The sequence below is a fragment of the Pelobates fuscus genome, chromosome 3 (assembly GCF_036172605.1).
Source record: "Pelobates fuscus isolate aPelFus1 chromosome 3, aPelFus1.pri, whole genome shotgun sequence".
NCBI classification, from domain to species: Eukaryota; Metazoa; Chordata; class Amphibia; order Anura; family Pelobatidae; genus Pelobates; species Pelobates fuscus.
This window is the reverse complement of record NC_086319.1, coordinates 215,924,459-215,937,875: the sequence shown is the minus strand read 5'-3', so window position 1 is coordinate 215,937,875 and position 13,417 is coordinate 215,924,459.

The window sequence follows — 13,417 nt, the reverse complement described above, 5'->3', positions numbered from 1 at the left end:
CTTACAGCCTCAACATGCTGCTCCTTCACTAGTAACATACATGAATGATGGAATTGTGTTACTGCTGAAAGTAAATTGAGATGGAAGTACAATTTATGGAGCAAGGGCTTATATCAGTTGCTTAAATCATGAAAAAAGAAAGAAACCCGACAGCAATCAAGTGGACAATCAGGCAGGTGATTTTGTTAGCCTGCTGTTTTGAAATGCCCCAGGATTGAAATCCAACAAAATGGTCAAGTGTGGGCTGGCAGACATGTTTCTGGGAAGCTTAGGCCCTACGTGCAACATCGCCCCCGCTCTGTTTAAGGGGAGTAGTAGTGGAGGAGATGTTGGTTGCACATAATCCAATACAATACCAGTGGACTTGCTGTCTGCCCTTGTAGTTCCTCTTTCTGCTTCTTCCCTCAGTAATACAGACTTGTAGTGTCTTTGCATTTTGTGTTCACACCAGAACTAGTGGAATGACCCTTCCTGCTTCCCTTACTCACTTTCTTACTGCACAATTTACACATCTCACTTACTCAGTGATCCCAAACTTTGCTTCAGCATTATATATTGGCCTCCATCCCTTTGTCTTGTGGCTCTTCAAGATGCAGGTGAACCATTGATGGCAGTGGAAGCTGTCACAACACCAGCCTCTATACTAGCACTTGGTTTGCTAATGGGAAGGAAATTGAGGTTAATCATAATCTCAGTGGGTGAGCTATTTTAACACTGGTGGTTTTAGGATCTTACCTGGTGTGGAGTCCGACATGCAGAGTTATAAGCTCACCCTTGCAAATAATCACAGAACAAGGTTACCAGGCAACAAGCCACCTGAGCTGTGAGTTTGTGCACGGGGGCTGTGCAGGAATAGTGCTCCAAGTCGCAGTACAGGCAAGGATTACCAGAAGAGTAGTTTTGGAATGGGAAGGAAATTGAGGTTAATCATAATCTCAGTGGGTGAGCTATTTTAACACTGGTGGTTTTAGGATCTTACCTGGTGTGGAGTCCGACATGCAGAGTTATAAGCTCACCCTTGCAAATAATCACAGAACAAGGTTACCAGGCAACAAGCCACCTGAGCTGTGAGTTTGTGCATGGGGGCTGTGCAGGAATAGTGCTCCAAGTCGCAGTACAGGCAAGGATTACCAGAAGAGTAGTTTTGGAAAGCCGAAATCAGGGGAAGCCAGAGGTCAGAGTAATCGAGGAAATAAGCCAAGGTCGGAAGCCGGAATCAGTCTGAAAGAACACAGGATCAAGATATGAATATCAGGAACCAAACAGCAGAACCAGAATCAATGAACTGACCAAGCTCCCAACTATCCAGCAGTCTTACACTAGGATCAATTAAAACATTAAATATTTTTATATCTGTCTGCAAATCAAAGTTAGTGAAAGTGGCAATGTGCCCCTTCCAGTGGCTAAGCACAGCAGTAACCTAATCACTCTCACTTGGATCAGTAACCGAGGATATCTCCTACCCAAAGCTGATGTAAATGGCACTGGCTTGAACTAGGCAGGTACAGCAGTAACCTAAACCTAAGAAATCTCACACTAGTAACAAGGACACAAGCTGTCTCGCAAAGACACAGCAAAGATGGTCTGCCTCCCTTACTAGCTGAAGGCAAAGTGTCTAGAAGAATTATATGTGAAAATATAGTTTTATTTTCATATGTAGTTATATTGCTTTTTCTTTTTTTCAGTTCACTTGATCTGTGAATAAAACAGCTGTCTCCTAATCATCTTCCCCTCTCCACCCCCCCCTCCCCTCCCCCTCCCCCCTGCCTCTTGACTAGTCAAAAGATACAGGCCACATCATTGGGCAGATCTAACATTATTGTTTCTCCTCATAATAATAAAAAAAAAAAAAATCAGTTTCCACTCTATTCCATTCCTTTTTTGGAGTCACGTGCGAAACTGATACTTCCGATGCATCCGCACTTATTCAGGCATCAGCTTGTCATTTGCTTAGTTGTACATCCTCAAGATACTTCAGAGATACTCAATTCAGCTAAAACTGAATGTCAATGTCTAACAGTAATTAGATAAACCGTAGATGAACCTAAGAAATCAATGAAAATCGCTAGCAATGTTTTTCCCTCTCCTAGTGTAGTCTAGGGTGCCACCAATATTTGCTAAAATAATAACAAACATTTAAATATGAATAGTTATATTAAAATACAATTACTCTTTTTTTTTTAGCAAATCCCTTGGTCCGGATCCTCATTTAATGGCTTGAACTGAACTAAATAACATACTAGAGGTTCTAACCTAATATCTTTATTCGTAGAACACTACTTAAAGTAACACTATAGTCAATAGAACCACTACAGCTTAATGTAATGGTTCTGGTGTCTATAGCCTGTCCCTGCAGGCTTAGCACTGTAAACTCTGCCTTTGCAGAGAAAAGTGTTTACATTGCTGCCTAGTAACAACTCTAGTGGTAGTCACTCAGACGGCCCCCAGAGATGCTTCCTGTAAATACTGGTTATCAGTGTCTCCATGCTATGCATGGAGGTGCTGAACATTTCCCATAGAGATGCATTGATTCTATGAAGAGATGCTGATTGGCGTAGAGCTGTGTTTTGCTGCGCATGCACAATAGCCTCTCAATGCTTTCCTATGGAATGATGATCTCAGCCTTGGAGGTGGGACCAGGCATGGACAGGGACATAAATGGCGATTTTTGCTCTATAGTGTCACCACTACATGTTTGCATTCCTGACAGTATAGTGTTCATTAAAGCCAGAATAAGCATGTTGGAAAAATAGCTGTTAGTTTTTTTTTTTTATTGCTTTTAGTCTTTATGCTACAATTCAGTTGTTAGTTCACAACAATTTTCTGTGTGGAAAAAATAAATTAGCCGCCAATTTCAGTTTTTAAGCAGTATCAAATTAATCATTTTCCTAGTAACTACATACAGTTAATACAGTTTTGTTCAAGATAACGGGATTTTTTTTTTTTAAATAGATTTTTATTAGAAGAATTTTTTCGACATATACAACAATATACTGGTCCCACAGGTCATACAATTTCTTTAGCAAACACATGAAAAGAAAAAACAACATAGCTTGTTCTCATCAAGAATTTAGTTGCATTGTGCTTCATCACATCTCATGATTACGGGATTTAATGAAGTTTTGTATGTAATGCATAAAATGTGTATATAAACTATACATACAGAAATTGCAAATGAAAGGAATTTGTTACTACAGCGGTTTATATGTATCCTATCTTAAATGATATAGGTTACATTCTATTTAAGGATTTCTGTCAAAGATTGAATAATTTCATCACTGTATGGAAAAATGATGAGCAGGGTAATGTAGATATGAATGGAATGGTTTTGGTATGTTTCATCTCAAGTCAACTTCAGCTGCTCAGTAACGTCCATGTAAATAAAAGCAAATTCATTTGCTTGCTTGGATGCATGAAGAGCTTGGTTATTCTGACAGATGCACCACTATAATATCACCAAAGGCAGTTGTTAACTCAGGCAAGCATTCACAGTGGATTTTATTTCAGGACTAAAAATGTACTGATCAGTCACGACTCTATCTACTGTGAGTTATTTCACCCTTAACACAGTATGGTATTATACGGAAAGCAATAAGCAAACTGCATTAACCAGTTAATAACCAATCACAGTCATAACTATCCAGTCTGAGAATGTCTGTGCCAATATGTAATGTCTGCTTTATTTCGAGTCGCCAGTGCTTAATACTACTAATACTAAACAGATATTGTGAGTTCATTTTTATGACTGTATATAGTTATGTTAATGCTATTCAAATTTAGTTTTCCTTTCAAATATAGCTACTACAAAAGGGTTAACTATTTCTTATTTATTTACTAAAAAAACAAATTATATTGAATTGCATTATTAAGGCAAAAACTGCTGGTTTGGAATACAAAAATAATCCAACTGAGCTATAGTCATTGCTTGGCTCTTTTTATATTGAATGTTGCAATTCAGATTTTATTTCATTTCAATTTGGTATACAGCGAATAAACCTTTTTATCTCAAATTGGAAGTCCAGTAACAGACTCTATAGACAGCCAGACTACTACATCTCAATGACGTGATCTGGATGCCACGTCCCTCTAGCTTTAACCCTGCAAGTAAAAACATTGGTGTTTTACAGGAGCGTAAAACTCTGATTGTCACAGCACAGTGTTTTGCGCGCTTGCCTACCAATGCTTTCCTATGTATATGGAAGTCAGATACATGGTATATTTAGGTATAAATGTTTAGCCCCTGAAGGTACCAACATATCCCGACACTCATTGAGCTGAAGTTATTATGAGGGTGGGAGTGTTTCTTCAATGCACTTTTATTTTTCAACAGGTTGCTCCAACCACCATGACTACTTTTGCTTTTAAAAGTAGCCATGGTGGTAAGAATATATATGTGCAGTGTTTCTGCTTGAAATGCTGCACTTACAGAGATATTTGCAATTTTGTGCCAGGGGCTAGTTGCACCCTCAGCCAGGGCCGTCTTTAACACGGGGCAAAAGGGGCAGCTGCCCCGGGCCCAGTCAGTCTTAGGAGGCCCAAAGCAGCTGTCCATTAGCCCTCCGGCCGCCATGGTGCGTGCGGCCCGCATGGAACTACCACCACAGACTGCGTGATGTAGAGGCTCATCGGTTGGCCAATGCTCTAAGTGCCACCCGATGGCGATGGATTTTCAGTGATTTTCAGCCTCGAGAGTGCGACCCGGCCCCATGTGATGATGTCAGGATGCTGGGAGGAAGTGACAGCCGGTCACTTCCTCCCAGCATTCACCGAGCGCCGCGCGGAAGGAGGAGAAGAAAAGGAGGGAGCTCTGACTCCCATCAGCCTGAGCAACTCCTGCACTCCAAAGGTAGGAAGCACATAAAAAAAAAATGTGCATGTATGTGTCTGTCTGTATGTATGTATGTGTCTGTTTGTTTGTATATATGTATCTATCTATCTGTATGTATGTGTCTGTCTGCATGTATGTATCTGTATGTGTGTCTGTCTGTGACTGTTTGTATGTATGTATGTATGTATGTATGTGTCTGTTTGTATGTATGTATGTGTCTGTATATATGTATCTGTATGTATGTGTCTGTCTGTATGTGTGTATCTGTATGTATGTGTCTGTCTGTATGTGTGTATCTGTTTGTATGTATGTGTTTCTGTATGTGTGTATGTGTACCTGTTTGTATGTCTCTGTCTGTATGTGTGTATCTGTTTGTATGTATGTGTGTCTGTATGTGTGTATGTGTACCTGTATGTATGTGTGTATCTGTTTGTATGTCTGTGTGTCTGTATGTGTGTGTTTCTGTATCTGCATGTGTCTCTATGTGACCCTGTGTATCAGTATTTGTTTCTGTGTTGTCGGTATGTGTGTCTCTGTGTCTGTTTGTATATGTGTATATGTGTATGTCTATATGTGTATATGTTTGTATGTGTATCTGTGTCAGTGTGTATCTGAATGTGTGTCTGTGCTTGTATCTGTGTGAGTGTCATTCTGTGTATTTGAATGTGTATGTGTAGCTGCTTGTGTGTCTGTGTATCTGTATATGTGTCAGTATCTGTGTATCTGCATGTGGGTCTGTGTATGTATCTGTATGTTATTATGTGTATCTGCATGTATGTCAGTGTGTTTGTGTGTTTTTTTGCAGGTTTTATTTAAAAATGAAGGGAAACATAATGACCAATAGGGCATTATAAAAATAAAAAAGAGAATTTGAGTAATCATTTAAGGGTCTGCAATCACATCACATAAATCAGCAAAACTGTCATTTCTGGTATCAATAAGCAAAATTATCCTTTCTGGGGTACAGAAAATTCAGTGACAATTCATCAATGCCAATTGCACCCTACACAATGCACTGTCTGGTACAGGGTGAACTCGCATGACGTTATCAGGCAGAGATTCAAACACTAGAGCCTCTAACTTTAACTAACGTTATGAACAATGCAAACAAAAGAGCCTGGGCTTTGCAAGGCAGCAAATGGAGCTCATTTAAAAGATGTTATCTTCCGTACTAAGTCAAACAAATCTACATACGTTGAGCATTCTTTGCATATAATAACATTGATTAAAAAAAAGTTATTGACTCATCAAATCCTACTCTGAATTTAGGCTCATCCTGCAGTACAAACATGAAGCAATGAGAATAATCATTGTTGCCAACCTCTGCAGAAGAAATATTTTTCTACCTCACATTTAAAAAATGGTAGTATTCCACAGCTTCATCACAATTAGATCCTAATAGGTTTTTTCTGTAATTAGTTTTACTCGGATAGTAGTTGCATTGGTTTGCAGATGTGTTCAACTTCTAATGAGCTTTGCATAAGAGACAATGCCTCATCCAGGTAATTACACTGAAATTATACAATTAATTTATATTTTCACAGATACGATATACTCTTTTTTCTCTATTAACTCTTTCAGTGTCAGTTGTATATGATAAAATAGGATCAGATTTATTTAAAACTCAGGTCTTAAGCTAATGCATAAATTTAAGAAACAAAAATAGCAATTTCATATCAAGTTTGCTTTTCAATGATATATATAGTAAAAAACAAGAGGAATAGGCGCTCACTAAATAAACTAAGGGTGGGCAGCAGTGAACCGGGCAGGAATTCCCAATGCCTGCTCAGGATAGTGAAACAAACAAGAAAAATAGTGGTAAACCGCGCCCAAACAGTATAGGTAATAATAAAAATGTATACATACAAAATGTCCTATAACAAGGAATGTATGGAACCTTCAATAAAAATACAAAATAATAATAGTGCAGTATATCAGGCAAGTAAAAGTGGTTAAAACTTTATAAAAGACTAACTCACACTTTGCAGAGCTACTCAGAGCTCTGCCGTATAGCGCCTAGACGGTACAATCCCCGTCTCGGGATGTCAAGTGATGGTGCAGTGCGCGGTCCAATCCTCCACAGTAGTATATGGAAAAAAATATAGAGATAGGATCCAATAGAATAGCATGTATTGCAAACAGTGTTGATAAAAAAGGAAAAATATCCTACTTACAAATTTTGGAGCAAATATCTTGCTCTGGTATGTACAGCATACGGTGGTATAATCCCCACCAACGGATATAAATCAGGATTCAGGAAAATCAGGAACAGCAAATAAAATAGTAAAAACTATAGCTTTATTTGAATATAAAATATAACAAATATATATAAAATAAACTACTTAACGCGTTTCGCCCAGTCTAGGGCTTCTTCAGAAGTATCAAGTCCAAGTTTGGATAAAATCCGCTTATATAAGTGTTCCTGATTGATGAAATTAAGTCCTGATGTGGTTCTGCTTCCTACTTCCGGGTCGCGCACGTCGCCCGGAAGTGACGTCATCATATCATTCCGTGGCATGCTGGGACATGTAGTCTCCCGCCGTTTGTGTTGTATGCAACACAGGAAGTGATGTAAGTATGGCTCCTGGTGCCTTCTGGGGCATGTAGTTCATAATGTCCTCTTTCTCATAGATATAATTTCGTCACCCGGAAGTGACGTATCGCAGTGCACAGTAGCATGAAATTTGTAGTTCGGCAAAATGCCGATATTGAATGTGAAGGGAAAGAATATTAAATAAAAAAATGAGCAGAATAATGTCTCAAAAAACACCTTAGTTTATATTAAAAAGATAAGCAAACATAATTATGAATATAAAACATGGGCAGATATGCACATACAAAAAGGTAGACGTAATTATAGTAAAAGAGACAGCAAGGGCATTTTCCAACATGAGGGACAATGATGTTTTTACATAAAGTAAAAATATTATAGGTATATATAAAACAAATATAAATATAAAAAATGGACATGCATAAAGTGAACCATGCATAAAAAATCTTAAAGTGGTACTTGAGAGGTGGTGTAAAAAATATATATATATTGATTATATTTTTAAAATAAAATAAAATAAAATAAAATAAAATAAAATAAAATAAAAATTAAAATTTAAAATGCAGAGAAAAAATAAATAATACTCCAATATACGTACTATAAATATAGCGGCTAAAAAAGAATTAAAGAAAAATCTAAATGAGGATGATAATAAAGGGATTTTTAATCTATCAGGCAAACCTCTAACGAATATACAGCTAAAAGTCTTAAATAAAGGCCTTAAATATGCCCCTACAAAAACTTTTAATCCTTTTTTAGCATATATCGATATAAATAAGTTTGTAAGAAATGCTACAATAAAAAGGTTTTATATAAGTAAAAACAATACGACTAATAATCAAGCTACAGATACGACTAGCATGAGAGAAGATAAATATGTCAAAAGCTCTCTGAAAAATAAAAGTAAATTTTACCCGTCATATTTTAAGTCAAGTGCAATAGATATATTTGAAAAAAAGGTGTCTAAAGGTATAAGGAATCTAAGTGATAAACACATAGGAGACAAAAATAATTTATCAAAGAAGGAAAGAGAAAGCCTTAAAGATCTACAAAATGACGATGCTATTGTCATAAAACCAGCGGACAAGGGGGGGGGGGCTTGTAATTTTATCTACAGAAATGTATGAAGAGGAGGCTTTTAGACAATTAAACGATACAAAAACATACGCCAAACTCACAAGAGATCCTACCTCAGATATTAAAAATATGTTAGAAACGTTTCTAAATAAAGGTAAGGAGGAAGACATACTAAGCATTGACGAATATAATTACCTGAATAAAAAATTTCCAAAAGTACCGGTCATATATTTTTTACCGAAGATCCACAAAGACCTGAATAAACCCCCAGGGAGACCTATTGTCTCCGGTATAGACTCTATTCTATCAAATATGTCGGAGTATATAGACATTATGTTACAGCCCTATGTTAAACTGTCCCGATCCTATCTCAAAGATACTATGGATTTACTCAACAAATTAGAGACGATAAAGTGGGAAGAGGACTATATACTCATAACTTGTGATGTGCAGTCTCTATATACTATTATTGAACATGAAAGAGGCTGTAGAGCTGTAAAATCCATTTTAGAGAGACACAATAAGATGAAAGAGGAACAGATAAATTTTATAATTGAAGGTATCTTTTTAATTCTAAATAACAATTACTTTTGGTTTAAAGATTCTTTTTACTTACAAAAGAATGGTACAGCAATGGGGACCAGGTTCGCGCCCAGCTATGCCAATCTCTTCATGAAGGAATGGGAAGAGAGAATGGTATGGAGCGGGCATGGCTGGGTGGAGAACCTGGTCGCCTATTTTCGCTATATTGACGATCTCCTTTTTATTTGGAAGGGCCCTATCTCTACGGCCAAACTATTTTTAGACTTTTTAAACACAAATGATGATGGTATAGTTTTAAAAGCGGATTTTAGTAAGACTAATGTAACTTTTCTGGATTTGGACATTTTTATCCATGATACGAAAATTAACACAAAAACTCATTTTAAACCGGTTCATGTTAATAATTTTATTGGAAGGGACAGTTGCCACTACAGTAGTTGGCTTGATAGTATTCCTAAAAGCCAATTCCTTAGATTAAAAAGAAATTGCTCAGATGTTGAAACTTATAAAACCCAGGCGAATATGATGAGGAATAAATTTATCGAAAAAGGCTACGATGAAGAGAAAATTGAGAAAACCCTGGAAAATATTACAAGTCTAGATAGAAAAGATCTCCTAACCCAAAACAATGGTCCAAAAAATATTAAAAATAATGGGACGGATTTCACATTGCCCATTGTCCTTGACTATAATAATAAGAATAAACAAATAAAAAAATTAATTCGGAATAATTGGCACCTCTTGAAGGAAGACCCCATATTAGGAAAAATTATCCCAGACCGTCCAAAAATTATATTTAGAGGAGCCCCAAACCTGAGAATGCACCTTACACAGAATTACACAAAACAGAAAAAGTCTGAAGCAATAAATAATTTTATGAAACACAAAAATGGATTTTTTAGATGTAACTGTTGTGTAGCATGCAGAAAAACTAGTAAAACTAACCGATGTATTTATAATTTTAAATCAAATAACACAGATAAAAGTTATAATATCAAGGACACAATTACATGCATGAGTAAAAACGTCATATACCTGTTAGAGTGTCCTTGCGGACTTCAATATATAGGTAGAACCATAAGACCATTAAAAATCAGAATTGGTGAGCATTGCCGCAACATAGAAAAAGGGCTAAAAACCCACTTGGTATCCTCACACTTTGAGCTACACGGCAATGATCCACGTCACCTAAAATTTATGGGTATTTCAAAATTGTCTAAAGACTGGAGAGGTGGTGATATAATCAATAAATTGGGAAAGAAAGAAATGAGTGGGTCTATTTTCTAGACACACTCCACCCAAAAGGTTTAAATGCAGAGTTCGACCTTTTTAACTTTTTATAGTACGTATATTGGAGTATTATTTATTTTTTCTCTGCATTTTAAATTTTAATTTTAATTTTATTTTATTTTATTTTATTTTATTTTAAAAATATAATCAATATATATATATTTTTTACACCACCTCTCAAGTACCACTTTAAGATTTTTTATGCATGGTTCACTTTATGCATGTCCATTTTTTATATTTATATTTGTTTTATATATACCTATAATATTTTTACTTTATGTAAAAACATCATTGTCCCTCATGTTGGAAAATGCCCTTGCTGTCTCTTTTACTATAATTACGTCTACCTTTTTGTATGTGCATATCTGCCCATGTTTTATATTCATAATTATGTTTGCTTATCTTTTTAATATAAACTAAGGTGTTTTTTGAGACATTATTCTGCTCATTTTTTTATTTAATATTCTTTCCCTTCACATTCAATATCGGCATTTTGCCGAACTACAAATTTCATGCTACTGTGCACTGCGATACGTCACTTCCGGGTGACGAAATTATATCTATGAGAAAGAGGACATTATGAACTACATGCCCCAGAAGGCACCAGGAGCCATACTTACATCACTTCCTGTGTTGCATACAACACAAACGGCGGGAGACTACATGTCCCAGCCTGCCACAGAATGATATGATGACGTCACTTCCGGGCGACGTGCGCGACCCGGAAGTAGGAAGCAGAACCACATCAGGACTTAATTTCATCAATCAGGAACACTTATATAAGCGGATTTTATCCAAACTTGGACTTGATACTTCTGAAGAAGCCCTAGACTGGGCGAAACGCGTTAAGTAGTTTATTTTATATATATTTGTTATATTTTATATTCAAATAAAGCTATAGTTTTTACTATTTTATTTGCTGTTCCTGATTTTCCTGAATCCTGATTTATATCCGTTGGTGGGGATTATACCACCGTATGCTGTACATACCAGAGCAAGATATTTGCTCCAAAATTTGTAAGTAGGATATTTTTCCTTTTTTATCAACACTGTTTGCAATACATGCTATACTATTGGATCCTATCTCTATATTTTTTTCCATATACTACTGTGGAGGATTGGACCGCGCACTGCACCATCACTTGACATCCCGAGACGGGGATTGTACCGTCTAGGCGCTATACGGCAGAGCTCTGAGTAGCTCTGCAAAGTGTGAGTTAGTCTTTTATAAAGTTTTAACCACTTTTACTTGCCTGATATACTGCACTATTATTATTTTGTATTTTTATTGAAGGTTCCATACATTCCTTGTTATAGGACTGTAACGGATCACCTGGCACCCCGACTGAGTACCTCCGTTAATGGATGCTCCTAGTGCTTCCTGAGGGGTCCAAGCACTCTGGCAGACACCATAATCACCGAATCCAAGAAACCTTTAAATTTTCCCAAGCGTATGAATGCTGTAGACCATTGAATAGGAACCATACGAATAGGCTTGTACCCCTAGCAGTCAACTGGAACAGCATACAATAAATCCTTCCCCCAATAATGAGACGACACATCACTTTGAGGTTAAAACAGGAACTCTCCCCTGGCTCATCCAGCCTGGCTTTTATTACACTAATCCACATACAGGCCACACCCAGGGGGAGGCATAAAATAACCAATCACATACATGGTTCAGCCCACACATCCCCTCCCCTCAGATAACATTAAACTCAATTATCCGGTACACTTTTTCAGCCAAGTTCTGGATGTACCCCAAAACCCGGGGGTACACCTTTAAATCCAGCATCGCTGGATAGCCCTTATTCAGGGGGACAACATATCCAAAATTCAAGTAATTCGGATGAATGGTTCGTGAGATATGGGGTTCCAAAGATTTGACCGACCGCATGGGTAAAGTATCCGAAAACAGTTCCATGCATTTTGGCCCTGCGGTCGGTCACAAACAAGGGAATGAAAACAGGCGAATTGCCTGTGTTATAGAGCCTGGAGAGGGTTTGAATGAATTCCCTTGTTTATGGGGCTCTTTCTACCGAACGGCGGGTCATTCGGTAGTTTCCATACGAATTTCTGGAAGTATGGAGGTCTCAGCGGTGTTTGCCTAGTCAAGTGTCCGATTTTAGTTCCAGACACTCGACGGCAAAACACCGCTGTTCGGTAGTTTAAGATGGCCGCAGCCACGTGTTTGTTTCCCGAATGGCGGCCACCCAGAGGACAAAGAATACATTACACTGATTGCCAATTACCCGTTTGCAACATTGTTGCAAACTGTAATTGGAGGCACACTTATTCCTGGGTGGTCTGGTTGTTCGGTAGTTTCACTCAATATAATAAATGGAGTGATTCTACCGAACAATCAGATGAATGCTGCATACATATCCCAGGTTAAACTTAATACACATATAATATTACAGGCAGTACACTAGAATATGTATCACAGTCTTAAAGGGACAGTAGTCCCAAAAGTCCCAATATGTCCATAGATGCTGTTAAAAGGGCCAGTAGCAGCAATATACAGTACAATATGCCCCAAATAACCCAGGGGCCATAGTCAGCAGGTAGGAGGCTAGCAAACAGGCTTCTCCAGGGCCCAGTGGCGAGGTTGGTTTCACCACATTTCTCCCCTTTTCCAAACAGACTAACAGGGTACCTGACCTCTTGCCGGTCAGTGCCCTTGTTAGTCCAGAAGCCCACCCACAAAACAGAAACAGCAGTACAGCCCACCCACAATAAATGGTTACTACACCTGAGTAAGAGAAAAACTTGTCCAGGTCCAGGTGCCTCACCATGGCTGTGTGGGGGACTGGTAGGCTGTTTTGGTGGGTTGCTGAGTGGGCAGAGACCAGCGGTACTCTGCCCTGGTGCCAGCACTACTACAGGAGTAGTCTGGTTGGAGCCTGGTTGCTGGAGACCGACTGTCTCCCCTTTAGCTGCGCAGCTCTGCTGCTGGAGACCGACTGTCTCCCCTTGAGTTACACCGCTCTGCTGCTGGAGACCGACTGTCTCCCCTTGAGTTACACAGCTCTGCTGCTGGAGACCGACTGTCTCCCCTTTAGTTACACAGCTCTGCTGCTGGAGACAGACTGTCTCCCCTTTGGCTAAACAGCCCTGTTGTGGGGGGG